Here is a 15,582-nt window from a genome sequence, read left to right on the forward strand (position 1 = left end):
TATGGAATCAGTACGTCGTCTATGACTGCCATGCAGCGATGAACTTACATTCGAGGCGTATCAGTGGGCGTCGCGCAACGCTTAGCAAAGAATACCGGCTCCTTTCACGCAGTAACGATGTGATCAGCGCCCTGCACCTGACAGTAGAACGTTTCTCGACAATGCGGCCAGCGTGCGTCGCCGTAGCAGACGACGCCGTTCAAGATCCCGCCCCTCGAGCATCTGCGCGAGCTGCTGCCGCCGCTTGACTCAAGCGCTCGCCGCATCGCGATGCAATGCGCTTCGAGTTTTCCCCTAAATGTGAGAGAGACTGTACACCGCCCTTCGAAAGAAATGTCCACGCGCACACACTGCGCGCGGCGCGAAACGTGCCCAAACACGCGCAGTGCAGGAGGCAATCAAGGCGGCGCGAACGAGAGATGGGAGAGGGGTACCACCGGCTAATAGAATTTTGCTCCGCATGCGGCGCTCTCAACGCCGGCGCAGCAGCGCCGCTCTCGGTGCCGTTCTTGTCTATTGCCCGGCCGCCATTTGTCGCCGGAGCTCAGTGGGGCTCCCAGTCACCGACGGCTACGTGCCAGACCTTTCCCGGCGTTAAATGGAAGTTGTCCAGGTAGAAGGAACAGAGATCAGGCCGGAAGATTTCGGCGAGGGAGCGGGGTGGTGCGATGTCAAGAGGAAGAAACAGGCCGACGGTGTGACCGAGTCGGCGCATAACCAGCACGTGCACATGCAGCGACGGACGGTAGCCACGTCGAATACGGGAATCACCACAGCGCAGTACAAAAGGAAGTACGCCCGACAAGTGCATCAGATTGCCATGGCAAGCCGAATGCCAGAGTTACCGCCGGACGATTACAAAATCGTCGTACGCCCCCGAGGCGGTTTCAACGTGCGCGATTACGGGACGGATCGCATATACTGCTGCCTACGTAACGCGACGGGTGTAGGCAGAGAAGCGGCCGAGGAAGATAGCGTCTGCCTCAACGTTAAACAGAACGTTGTGGTGCTCAGCACGCCGTCTGAAGACAGAGCTAAATGTTACGGAGCCATTAGCAAGCTTTGCATAGGAGACCGAGAGTTCGAGGCTAACGCCTATCCAGCCGCCCCGGAGAGCACTTCCAAGGGCCTTATCAGGAACATTACAAAGACCGAGAGCCCGGCAGACGTCATCGCTAATCTAGTGACGCAGCGCAACCCCGGTGTGCTGCACGCCAAGCACATGGGCAACACAGACAACATAATCGTTTTGTTCGACGGATTCCACGTACCGAGATACGTATATTACGGACCTATGCTCGTCAGATGTTCCCTCTACAGGAAGCAGATTGACGTATGCTACGAGTGCGGGAGGATGGGACACCGCGCCGACGTGTGCCCCAGTCCCAACGACAAGGATTGCCATGGATGCGGACGCAACAATCCGTCGCCTGACCATCGATACGAGCCGCGTTCTCGACTGTGCGGCAAGGCACACTTCACGGGAGACCGCAGGTGCCAGGCGAGATACAAGACCCCGTACATAGTCAAGCGCCGCGAACTAGAACGAAAAAGATAAGAGGAAGAAGCGGCCGCAGAGTACGGCAGCTGTTACAACAGCAGCAGCGACTGTAATGGCAACGGATGCTACTACCTCAATTACCCAGAGATAGACCGTCATTCAGTCACCGACAACCGAAGAGGACGCTCGACTAGCCGCGGCAGGAAATGTGGCGTGGGAAAATCTCGATCCCGTTCTCGCAACTGGCCACAGCGTCCGAGAAGTACGTCGATGGGGCGCGGTGGTGCCGGTCCGGGCATCGCAGCTGTCGTGCACATCAATCAACAAAATCAGCAGCAGCTGTGGCAGCAGCAACAAGGTCACAGGAGCACTGGGCAACAGGTGAGCTGGGCGGCTGTCGCCGCTTCTCCCGGCGGCGGAGGCGCTCCGGTGGGCCGCCCTGGCGGACCCGCCGTCGGCGGCGGCGGTCGGAACGAGCTCGAACGAGCGATAGAGCGAGTACTACGACAACGCCTAGAAGCATTAGAATCGATGATTGCCGAGCTTAAACGCGAAAATGCACTCCTTAGAGAGGAAAATTTCAAATTGAAAGGCGAGGCTCCACAACCGCAGCAACTACAGCAACGTCACACGACGATGCCGCCGTCCTCGGTGCCTCGATCACCGACTCCATCTCGGTCTGAGCCGGCCGGGTTGGACACGGATGACGAGGGCAGCTCGGTGGAGACGGCGGATGAACGGGATAATCGTCTAGTTACCGCGAAAAGGATCGCACTAGATCCCGCAAGACCCGACACCAAACAGCGATGCGGTCGTTACGAGAAACTAGAGAAACGAGTAGACAGCATCGAAAAGAGCCTCGAGGAACGTTTTGCAAAACAGACGGCACATATGAACAATATGTTTAATAATGCGGTAGCTAAGCTCTCTGAGCAAATAACACAAATGCTCGCCGCGCACTTGGCGCGCATAGACGAAATAGAAGCGAAGCTGCCGCCAGCTGCGGGTAGACCAATAAGAACGATGAAGAAGCCGTACTCTAGACACCAACAACACAATCAGCCGCAGCAAAACCCGCTCACAGACGTAGAGGCGCAACCGCAGCAGCAAACAAGTCGCCTCGATGGCGACGGGTTAAATTAAACACAGGCATCCCCGTGGTTACACACGCAACGAACCACACTAACACTGGGAAACAACAACAATACACAACCTGGCAGTGGAACTGCCGGGGCTACAGGAGGAAGCGCGCTAATCTCCAGCAATTCATACGCACCCGCGAGAGGAAACCGGACGTGATCCTTTTGCAAGAGACAAACCAACCGGTCAAACTAGCTGGCTACAAAGCCATAGATGCGACCGCGGCGGACAACAGACAAACAAGGAAACGGTCTACAGCCCGCGTGGCGGATGGCGCGGGCGGTGGTGGCGCGCCGGCCGTGGCCCCCGCCCGTTGCGGGTCGGCGCCGTGCTCGTTCGGCATAACGTCACTGTAGCGCAGCGCGAACTTCCCTGCGTAAAGATACCTCACGTATTCGTAGAATTAATTCCTAAGAGTGGCCGCGGACTCTTCGTCCTTAACGTGTACAGTAAACCCACGCTGCAGCACCGCTTCGGGGACCTGCTCCGGGGCGCGCGCGCGGCTTCCGGCGGCGAGCCTCTACTTGTTGCGGGCGAATTTAATGCGCCCCACGGAGCCTGGGGCTACGTCCGAGAAACACCCAAGGGCAAACACCTTTGGGAAGACTCGCAAGACCGAAGGCTTGAACTGATCGCGAATCCCACCGATCCTACACGCAGAGGGAACACTGTGAGTGTCGACACGCTACCAGACCTCGCGTTCGTTTCGAATGTAACCACAGCTCACTGGCAAAATACGCAAGAAGATCTAGGAATTGACGACATGCTGATCGAGATGACAATAGGCACGGACCCGAGCGGTCGTGGGACTAACCCTGTAAGCAAAGGCCGTAAACTCAAACTTGTGAAGTGGGACACGTTCCGCAAGAAACGAGAAGAAGCGGAGCGAGGCGACGAGCCGATTACGGACATAGACGAGTGGACCGAGACGCTCAGAAGGGATGTAGACGAGGAAACGAGCGAAGTTCCGCCCGAGGCGAACCTCGAAATAATTGACAGCAGGCTGCTAAACATGTGGGAAGCAAAGCGAGCACTTCTAAAGAGATGGAAATGTCAAAGACATAATGAGGCTTTGCGCAAACGCATAGCACAATTAGACAGAGAGATCGAAGAACATGCATTCCAGGTATCCAGGGCACAGTGGGAAGACACGTGCAAAGGCCTCGAGAGTCAGATGGCCGGGGCGAGCGCCTGGCGCGTCTTTCGACACCTATTAGATCCGGAGGAGGCTCAAGGCCACAAGACTGGTAGACTAGTACAAGATTACAAAGGTGATAACTTCTTCGACGCAATACGTGATCGTTACTTTAAGAAGGCCGAAAGCATCCAACATGCCAAATACGACGGCGTCGCAAACGAGAAATTGGACGCGGAATTTTGCGAAGCAGAAATTCGGATAGTCCTGTTCGAACTAAACGCCCTATCGGAGCCCGGCCCGGACCGGGTTACCAACAAGACTCTCCGTAACCTAGACGACGAGTCAATCTCCCGCCTCGCGACCTACGTCAACGGGTGATGGCGAGGGGGCACCCTCCCCGAAGCGTGGGAACAGGCCCGCGTTATCATGATTCCAAAACCCGGCAAGCAAGTTACGCTCGATAATCTAAGACCGATTTCGCTTACGTCTTGCGTCGGCAAAGTCATGGAACACGCAGTTCTCACCCACGTCACCGACTTTCTCGAAGACCGTGCCTCGTTCTCGCACACCATGCTGGGATTCCGCCGCAACCTCTCCGCACAGGACGTATTGCTGCAGCTTAAACACCAGATCGTAGACGACACTACCAGCTTCACTAAGGCAATCATCGGCCTAGATATTAAAAAGTCCTTTGACAACGTTGAACATGAAGCAATCTTAAAAACAATTAGAACATTAGGACTAGGCCAAAGAACGTATAATTACGTTAGAGATTTCCTCGCATGCAGGCGTGCATGCATCGTCGTTGGCGACGAGGAATCGCCGGAATTTGAGACGGGTCCGTCCGGCACGCCGCAAGGATCCCTCATATCACCATTACTCTTTAATTTAGTTCTACTCGGTCTACCCGAGAAATTAACAGAAGTAGAAGGATTGCATCACAGTCTATACGCGGATGACATCACCCTCTGGGTTTCCGGGGGAGGATGTGACGGTCACGTCGAGCGAACGCTACAGGCAGGAGTAGATGCGGTTCAGAATTCCTAGCGTGGAACGGGCCTCGAGTGCTCGGCTACCAACTCCGAACTGTTAATCTACAAAGCCACAAGGAGAGGTCGGAAAACCCTGCGCGACGAAGAACGGGAATACTTCAAAATACGTATTATATTGGCAGATGGTACTTCCGTACCGCACGTAGACAAAATTAGAATCCTGGGGTTACACCTGCAGGCAAATGGCCATAACGGTGAGACGGAGCGAAGACTTCGTCGTTCGGTAGATGACAAGATCCGACTCTTGCGTCGCATCACGAATAGACGCAATGGTATGCGTGAACACTGCGCGATCCGTCTCGTGCAGGCGTACGCGATAAGCCGCATAGCGTATGTTGCCCCCTACCTTAAGTGGATAGGGTGCGAAAAAAACAATGTTGAATGCATCATACGAAAGGCTTTTAAGAGGGCAGTCTGCGTTCTACTCAACGCGAGCACCGACAAGTTTCTGGAGCTCGGGCTTCACAACTCACTTGACGACAAAAGAGTACGCATTTGGGCTGGTTGGTTCATGATTACGAGCAATAAAAACAGCGCTAAACGACGGGACGAGTTCATCGAGGCGCACGACATTGCGCAGTACGAACGATTATCTCATTCAAAGACAGGTCGATGCATCCTCGAGTCACTCGGCATCGCGCACCACACTCAGCATGGAGAAAAGATGGCGGTTCAAGCCTCGGTCCGCGACCGCCTGATCATCCCGCCGCTTCCCAAAAACATTCACCCGACGCACCACGGCGCGAGACGCAACAAACGAGCAAGCGACCTTCAGAAGAAGTTTGGTAACAGCAACGAGGCGGTGTACGTAGACGCGGCGCGATATGGAGGAGGGAGAAGCGCCCACGCGATCGCTGTTCTACAACGCACGGGTATAAAGTTCAAGACACATGGTGCGATTTTCCGTGCGATCGGTCGTACGGCGCGTCGTGTGCAACTTTCCGCATGAGGCGATTCTAGACACATGGTACGAATGAGCGAGCGCCACGTAGCCCCGCCCAGAATCGGCGCCCTGCGTGGGTGCTCGGAATGCTGCGTAACTTCGAGCAGAAAGTGAAAGCAAACGTATGGGGCTCTTGCATTGCCCAGGGGGCGCTGCGAAAAAGGTGCTAAAAAGCGCCCTCTGTGCAAAAATGGGTCGTACCAAGCTCGGTCGTCTGCTTCGGAAAGCACGTCTACAATATGGACCCGCCACTTTCGGTTGTGTTGTTTCACGGCCTGCAGCGAATATCGGGCGCCGAAGATTTTTTCAGGGGTGGCACGCTGCGTAAAGGCAAGAAATTATGCAGTGCCGAATACGTGTACGCCGTTCAAGAATTAGGCGACGAAGTTTTAGCACCGTGTCAATCGCAAGTGAAGCGAGTCGCGTACGAAGTGGAACTTCAGGTAAGGTTTGCACGCCAGCTGCTAGATTCAGGCGCTCAAACGCGAGGAAATGCTTGCTATAAATGAATCCACAGCAGCGATAAGCAGGCATCATGTATACGGAACTGCTCGAGCACACGACGGTACGCGCCGCGATGTACGAACTGCTCGAGCGCACGATCGTACGCGCCGCGACGGCAGTGGTCTTTCGACATGCCGCGAAACGGCGGGCCTCCTGCAATCTTTGTTGACTGCATGCCGCTAAAGAAGTAGTTATGCCTGCGTTGTAGTAGCGGCCATCTGTCCCTTTTAGTAACTGGTAATAACTGATGCAATGCATATGAGCTCGCACGTACGTGCGAATCGCGCTGCAGCGCGAGCTCGTGCGCTGTTCGCTTGATGTAGGTTTTAATGACAGCGCTCGAACATCGATGTGCTGCAATCAATGCTGCCTTGCTGCGCTGCCTCAACGTGCTGGCTTGATATCAAGGATGAGCGCATTTAACTCTCTTAACCTGTGCTGCTCGTAGTGGAGTAGTGAATTGTCATCGAATGAGCCCGACCATTTGTGCTCATTTGCACACACCTGGTCACTTCACCACTTCGCATCGGTCGTATTGTTAATTGTCGCTGTGGCCGGGTCTCGAATCGTGAATTACCAGCCATGCCTGCTGCAATGTCGGTCTGCCGTCGGGACTGTGGGTGCAAAAGACCGAATTTTAGCAACGCAGATAAACAAGCAAGCTTCAAGACAGGTGAAGCAGTCAGCATGGCGCGAAGTTTCGCTTACCCAGCGCGACGAACTGCAGTTATCCAGCGCGGCCGACGCTCCGCTTCGTGAGGCCTTGAAGGGAAACGATAGAATCGGATGTTGGAATTCCGGCCTAGTTCATGGCAGCCCCACGACGCAGCAGTATCGACGGCGACACTTTTTCGATGCTGAGCTAGGTCCCTCCGGATGGGCGTCGCCGATTTCGTCTGCTTCCAGCATTACGTCCCACGGCACACGAGAGTCCGTTTTCGCTAAACTATAGGCTGCGGCGAGCTGGCAACGTGGTTGGCATGGTCTGCGAGAAGTGACGAGCCTTTCCGCACTCGCAACAGGGCAGAAATAAGTGCGAATCGACGCAAAACTCGGCCTAGAAACGTGCTTCGCCACAGCCAGGGTTCAATACGACCCACGCTGGTACGACCCAGATGTCGTTTCCCGCACCGCCACCAGGCGCCGCTACTATACCTCAAACTCCAGCGCAAGACGCCCATTTGCACAGCTCTCTTGCCTGTAACAAACGATGACACTATAAACACGTGTATGTGAATACCGTAGACATGTTGCCGCAAGGCCGTGTTCGCAGTTCGGCTCCGTTAACCACCGCCGAAGGCTTCGAGCCGGCAGATAAAGCTCGCTTAGCCATCGAATCCGACACCGGTGGCGCTTGTGACACGATCGCTTGCAGCTCGTGTAACGAAGCGCCTATGTTAGTCGGCACAACGTGTACACAGTTATGTCACGCTTAAATTGCAGCACATTTGATTTCATCGGCGCCGACGGAAGCAAACGAGCATGCCAGGCGAGCTTGCGATCGCTGGGAAATGGTGCAGGCCTAGCTTGCCGGCCGTCTATGGGGCTCTTGCATTGCCCAGGGGGCGCTGCGAAAAAGGTGCTAAAAAGCGCCCTCTGCGCTAAAATGGGTCGGTCGTCTCGCTTCAAGCTCGGTCGTCTGCTTCGGAAAGCACGTTTACACTATGGACCCGCCACTTTCGGTTGCGTTGTTTCACGGCCTGCAGCGAATATCGGGCGCCGAAGATTTTTTCAGGGGTGGCACGCTGCGTAAAGGCAAGAAATTATGCAGTGCCGAATACGTGTACGCCGTTCAAGAATTGGGCGGCGATGTTTTAGCGCCGTGTCAATCGCAAGTGAAGCGAGTCGCGTACGAAGTGGAACTTCAGGTAAGGTTTGCACGCTAGCTGCTAGATTCAGGCGCACAAACGCGAGGAAATGCTTCCTATAAATGAATCCACAGCGGCGATAAGCAGACATCATGTGTACGGAACTGCTCGAGCACACGACGGTACGCGCCGCGATGTACGAACTGCTCGAGCGCACGATCGTACGCGCCGCGACGGCAGCGGTCTTTCGACATGCCGCGAAACGGCGGGCCTCCTGCAATCTTTGTTGACTGCATGCCGCTAAACAAGTAGTTATGCCTGCGTTGTAGTAGCGGCCATCTGTCCTTTTTAGTAACTGGTAATAACTGATGCAATGCATATGAGCTCGCACGTACGTACGTGCGAATCGCGCTGCAGCGCGAGCTCGTACGCCGCTCGCTTGATGTAGGTTTTAATGACAGCGCTCGAACATCGATGTGCTGCAATCAATACTGCCTTGCTGCGTTGCCTCAACGTGCTGGCTTGAGATCAAGGATGAGCGCATTTAACTCTCTTAACCTGTGCTGCTCGTAGTGGAGTAGTGAATTGTCATCGAATGAGCCCGACCATTTGTGCTCATTTGCACACACCTGGTCACTTCACCACTTCGCATCGGTCGAATTGTTAATTGTCGCTGTGGCCGGGTCTCAAATCGTGAATTACCAGCCATGCCTGCTGCTATGTCGGTCTGCTGTCGGGACTGTAGGTGCAAAAGACCGAACATTAGAACGCAGATAATCAAGCAAGCTTCAAGACAGGCGAAGCAGTCAGCATGGCGCGAAGTTTCGCTTACTCAGCGCGACGAACTGCAGCTATGCAGCGCGCCCGACGCTCCACTTCGTGAGGCCTTGAAGGAAAACGGCAGAATATGATGTTGGGATTCAGGCCTTCTGGTTCATGGCATCCCACGACGCAGAAGTAATGACGGTGACGCCTTCTCGAGGCTGGGCTAGGTCTCTCCGGATCGGCGCTACCGATTCCGTCTGCTCCCAGCATTGCGTCCCACGGCACACGGAGAGCCCGTTTTCGTTAAACTATAGGCTGCGGCGAGCTGGCAGCGTGGTTGGCATGGTCTGCGAGAAGTGACGAGCCTTTTCGCACTCGCAACAGGGCAGAAATAAGTGCGAATCGACGCAAAACTCGGCCTAGAAACGTGCTTCGCCACAGCCAGGGCTCAATACGACCCAAGCTGGTACGACCCAGATGTCGTTTCCCGCGCCGCCACCAGGCGCCGCTACTATACCTCAAACTCCAGCGCAAGACGCCCATCCGGGGCCGAGAGCCATAGAATAAAGAACAACATTAGAGAAGGGAAACTGTACCTTCCACAGTGGTTCGAAAATAAGAAGCGGCAGCGCATGGAACTTAGTGGGGGGCCCGACAGATGGCGCTACTTAAACAGGAAGCGGAAATGTCCTTTTTTTAGTACAATATTCAATATGTCCGCTTTACACCGGTGGCGTACGCTGGGTAAGCGCCGTGCTCGCCTCGCTGGCTTTGCGGCATGCCTCAGCTGCCGCGTTTTAATGGCCAGGAGACTAAAGAGCCTCTACTGACGCCCATACAAACAAGCCACAAGTGAGTGAACAGGACGTGCGACTTTATTGGCAGAAGAAAAGCAGTGCACCTTCTCATACAAGATCAGAAATAAAATTTGCATGTCGAGATGCGCTGAAACCAATAACGCGAGCTCGTAAACAGCTCACTTTCGTCGCCGCACATGGCGATCTGGTAACGAGCGACAATCAGTAGCGCAACCAAATTGGGCAGTGCACCACCTGTTTGCATCGACAGTCGCCGTAACTTGCATTGCGAAGCAATCGAGTGACGCAAGGCATCTGCTGCCGCAACCAACACAGCGACATGGACGAAACGGCATTATAGCGTTCTCGCCTTTCCAACCTGCACGTTTCTTTTTGTTCTTTCGGGGGCCGCTAATGTGTAACTCATAGTTGGTGCCCCACCTGTTCCCAATATGGATGTGGTCTGTTTTGTGGGAATCGCCATTTCGCAGCCACTTCTACAGGCCTTTCCACCCATGTGGATCTCAACTTCATAAACTTCAAACCATGTAATCATGTATGATAGTCTCTGTTCACGCCAAATCATGGCCAAAGAAGGCCACAAGCACACTTTACCCACGGCTGCAGCAGGAAAGGACAAACAGGGAGCACCAATCACAGTACATGTAAACAGGGAGTTTGTGTCACTGTGTGGACTGCAGGTGCTGACCTCGAGAGGCCGTTGGCCAATACAACTGAACAAGCTGCCACATCCCAGAAATGTAACACGGCAACCATGACCAAGTGGGACAACATTGAAACAAGATTATGCAATCAAATCACTTCAGCATACTCTAACATAACGCTCAATCTATACATTGGCACTATGCATTGGCTACGATCTACATCACAACAGTGAGCATACACGCACACGGGTTGCTTGCGGCACATTCAACCGTCTGACTGTAGGCATAGTGCTTGCCTTCGTCGCACATGGTAGTCTGGTAACAAGCAACATCCAGCAGCGCAAGCAGATTGGACAGTGTGTCCCACGTGTTTGTACCGACAGTCAGCGTTGAATATGAGCAACTTGCATAGCGGAGAAATCGGGTGACGCAAGCATCTGCTGCCACAGCCTAGAGCGACATGGAGTACCCAGCATTTTAGCGTTACCACCTTTCCAACCTGCATGTTTCTTTTTGTTCTTTTGCATGCCACTAATGTGTAACTCACACTTGGTCCCCTACATTCTCTATATATGGGCATGGTCGGTTTTGTGGACATCACTATTTTGCAGTCACTTTTGCAGGCCTTTCAACACATGTGGATATCAACTTCATACACTTAGAACCATGTAATTATGTATGAGAGTCTCCGTTGACGCCAAATCATGGCCGAGGAAGGCCACAAGCAAAATTTGCACACGGCAGCAGCAGGAAAGAACGGAACGGGGAGCACCAACCACGGTGCGTGTAAATTCGCAGTCTGTCACTGTGCGGGCTGTAAGAGCAGGTGCTTGCCTCGAGAGACTGTTTCCCAATGCAACTGACTAGGCTCCCACATATGAGAAACGTAACACAGTGACAAGTACCAAGTCGGACAGCGCCGAAACCAGATTCTGCAATCAATCACTTCAATGTAGCTTGCACAAAAATACAGGCTGTCGAGCAAGAATAGCTATCCTGAATGAGACTAGGAATTCAATATGGGAATGAGAAAGCTTGCATTCAAGAAAGAAGCCACTCTACCTTGCTAGCATTGAAAGGCAAAAACGTTAACAAAAGTTAAATGCTACATAGCACTCAGTGTAAAGGTTAATGCAAGACACACGCCAATGCCGCATCAGCTATTTCAGTAGAGGAATTGCACATGGCAACATACACTAGAAAGAACTGCTACACATATGTTATGCTATTAGACAGTGACTGGCATTACGTATGAGCAAAGAATCGGTTGACCTTTAATGTTTGTATGAGGAATAGGAATGATCTCTAACAAAAGTGTGGAATGAAAAAGCTTGCATTCATTGAAACAAAATTATACTTGGCAAGAATTGGCAAGGCCAGGAAGCTCACTAAGGAAGGGCAAGCTGACAGAACACTCTTAGCCAGCGTCGTCTGTGCTTCTTCAGAGGTTGCAGGTCCATCTGAAGACAAATAATTTTTGTTGTTGAGGTACCTGGATGACTCGGCCAATATCCGTGCTGGTGGAATGATGGCGTAGGCTCTTTTTACTCTTGAAACAGTCGTCCGTAGACTTGATATCTCATCCAAATAATTCTGGAATGGCTTCTTTGTTCGTGGTCTTGCGAATTCAGCTCCAGTCCATTCTTGTTGGTGTAGATGGGGGCTCCCGTGATGACCAAGATGCACTTGGCACAGACTCTGTTGGGGCAGAACAATGGCACATGAGATACAGCAGAGATTATCCAAACTCATGTAGTGTTTTCTTTTATGTTCGAACTAATTATGCTGAACTGTAAACATGAACAAATGTTCATATCATCTGCTACAAACAAATGACATGTATCTCAAGACTAGCAAGCCAATACAGCATATATCAAGCACATTTATTTCTGAACCAGGTGTTATTTACCTTGTAGTAGCAGCCAAAGTCCACACAATGACCTTGTAGCAGGCAGCAGCTTCTGTTCAGTGCATGGAGTGTGTTGCTTTATACTGGTGCCATCTTCATTACTGCATGTCTGGAACAGAAATTTTGACTGCATCATAAATTGAATAAGCACAATTTTGCAATATAAAATGCGAAAAGGTGCGACATATACATTGCAATGGTTTGTGACTACAGAACACATGCAAATGTACACTGTTTGTTCTAGGGTGCTTAAGCAGCACGGTAAATAAATATGGTTACTCACCGTAAAATTGATGCCTGCGTAACTACAATGCATGTCAACAGATGTATTATTAAGATCACAAATAAGAACATTTGTGCGCTCGTTTATACACTAGAAGAGATCGCACTGCTGATTTCACAAGCAAATAGAGGAAAGACATGAAGCTATTAGAAATGATGCATTCTTTTTGTGCATGAACGTGATGCACCGCTTCACTACTGCAAGAATAGATGTCCTGAAGTAAGCCAAACGGAACAGCAAGAACATTTGGAACCAACAGGTACGAAATATGGGCAAATTATCATGTGTGCAACTGTTTAATACATTACATTCAGTACTTTAGCTTCAGTTTATCAAAAGGTTATTCGGTTCTGTGAACGAAAGAAGTTGCCGGCGGACTCGAAAAAAAAGTATTGATAAGGCAACTCAGTCACTTATGGCTACGGCTACAACGAGATGAAAAATGTGACGCACGTTCCGATATCGTTTCTCTTTCGTGAATGTGTGTATAATGATGGCCTCGCAACTGAAAGTTTATTTCGGAAACAGCAACGGAGGGTCCTGACTGCCCTTATGTAATACAGCATCTAGTTCGTTAACTTACCTCCGCCTGTAAGTTAACGAGACGAATAAATTACATAGCGATTGAAGCAGTGATGTTAAACGACTCACCGGTATTGCTGCCCCCAGTCGCAGCAGGACCCGGCTCCCATTTCGATGCAGACGTGTTCCACGTGGCTCACGACTGAAACCTAGCGTTCAGGCTTACACCCCAAGTTAAATAACGCGAGATATCGAAGCGCAAAACACTGGTGTTAGCACAACATAACCAACCAATGTACGAACCAAGGAATCCGTACCTGCCGTGGACGCGAACATACCGGTAAAAAATTTAAATCCAGGCCAGAGGTCACGTGGGAGGTCGATGATGCTGAACGCTATTTTGCGTGTAAAATGACAAAAAAAATAAAGCTGGTAATGAAAAGTACAATGTAAAATTAGGAATTATAATTTTGTAGTCTTTATCATGCAATAAAAACGCTTCGTTTACTGTTGAAGAAAGTTTGTAGGTTAAAATTGCGCTTACTACGGCGCCTCTGGCGGGAGATAATGCGCTCAACGGGGAACCTTTTTAATTGGTGTACTATGCCTGTTTCTTTAGCAGCGCCGCGCGGTCGATTTTTTCGCCCTCTGTGGCCATTTGTCGAACTTGAGAGTGTGCTACCCCTGCCGAGAGCCCTTGCAATGCGTCCGCAGCTCGTAATAAAGCCAGGCCCCGCGCACTCTCAAGTTCAAGAAATGACCACAGAGGGCAAAAAAATCGATCGCGCGCCGCTGCTAGTAAACAAGCATAGTAGAACACCTCAAGGGATTCCCGAGTTAGTTTCAATATCTCCCGCTAGGAGCGCCGTAATAAGCGCAATTTTTTTACAAACTTTCTCCTACAATTAGCGAAGCATGTTTATTACATAAGATAAGCCATAAAATTATCTTTGCTAATTAGCTACTGTACTTTTCATGAGTAAGTTTACTGTTTCTGTCATTATAAACGCAAATAGCGTTCAGCATCATCGATCTTCCACGTGACCCCTCGCCTGGATCAACGCCTCCTTTATTATACTATGCCTGTCAGTTCCGGCGCCACGCAATGGGACCGCCGCGGACGCCTCGGTTCACGCGCCGCTCGCACCGCGGCGCTGCTAGCTGCCACTATGCCGCCGCTCAGAACGCTGCTGAAACATACGCGCCGCGCCCGACTTGCTCACGTTGGTCGTCGAGTTACATATTGCACTATAATTTATTTAGTTCGTCCAGTAGGTTAACGAAACACTGCTCAGGTGCTTATAACCTAAATATTTATTGTGATACAAGCGATACGATTGCGTGACATCGCCGCCGCGTTAGTAGCTAGCAGTTTCGTGTGTTCGTTCAGGTATTCCGATGTCGACTAGCTACTAGCCAAACGCATCGATTGTCACTCACTGAGCTCGGCAAAAACGTAAAGCGTAATAGCCAGAAACTGTACTTGTCCTCGATTTTGTGATTTGCCCTGCTTTTTCAAAAGATTTCGTTCCCAAGGCCCGAATTTTCTCACAAGTCAACCACATGGGACATTTAACAATCGAACATTTATTTGCAGTAGTTATCTAAATATGTCAAGAATGCTACAGTTCACATGGCATATGCTACAGTTTTAGCAGCTTCCGTGACAATGGCTTCTTTGCATATAATTTGGCAACTGAATTCTTATCTGTAATATTAAAAGCATGGTTAGACAGCAGGGGTTTGATGAACTTGCGGCACAAGAGTTCAAGGAACATCTTCCTGTGGCCAGGCTCTCCGTTCTTGCACATCAAGACGGGGACGTCCACAAGCACATCAACAGCATGTTCTACACTGGTTTCGAGCGGTTTGGAAATGAACTTTCTGTGAAACAACATTATGTCAACAAACCGCTTGAGACCTATCAAGACGGACACCAACTCTTTGGTTGGATACTTCAGTCCACCACGGTCTTGGTACGCAATGAGCCCATCAACAGGGGCATTGGCCTTTGGTTTTTCGACAAGTTGAATACAACTCTCGCAGCTCAGCCTTTCTGACAAGGCTCTGGCTAGATAACCACCAATCAGGGCAATACTAGCCACTTCGGGGTTGGGGAGCCATGGTGTAGTGCACAGGTCCCGCAATCTATTCTTTGCTGCTGATGGGAAAAAACCCTTGCTAGTACAGCTGCGTTTCTGAGTGTCTCCATTGCAAACTGCCGCATCAGTACGGAATGAGGTTGAGCTGTTCACATTGCTTCGAACTGATGCAGATACAATGCCAGTCTTTAACATCTTCTCAAGTCCGCAGAGTACAGTCTTCACATCCATGGCATCATTGCAACCTGCTGTCCTTCGAAGGAAACCGAACAGTGCCTCAATCGGATCACTTGAGAATTTTCGAGTCAAAACAAATATGAATTTCTTTTCCTAAATATAAGAAAGGGGCTGGCAGATGGAATGGCACACTGTGGTATAAACTTTTTTAAAACAGGGTTGAAGTACCTCAGACAGGCTGGCCAACGTTTCGATAGGTGGACCTATCTTCGTCAA

This window comes from Dermacentor albipictus, chromosome 2, assembly GCF_038994185.2.
Source record: "Dermacentor albipictus isolate Rhodes 1998 colony chromosome 2, USDA_Dalb.pri_finalv2, whole genome shotgun sequence".
NCBI classification, from domain to species: domain Eukaryota; kingdom Metazoa; phylum Arthropoda; class Arachnida; order Ixodida; family Ixodidae; genus Dermacentor; species Dermacentor albipictus.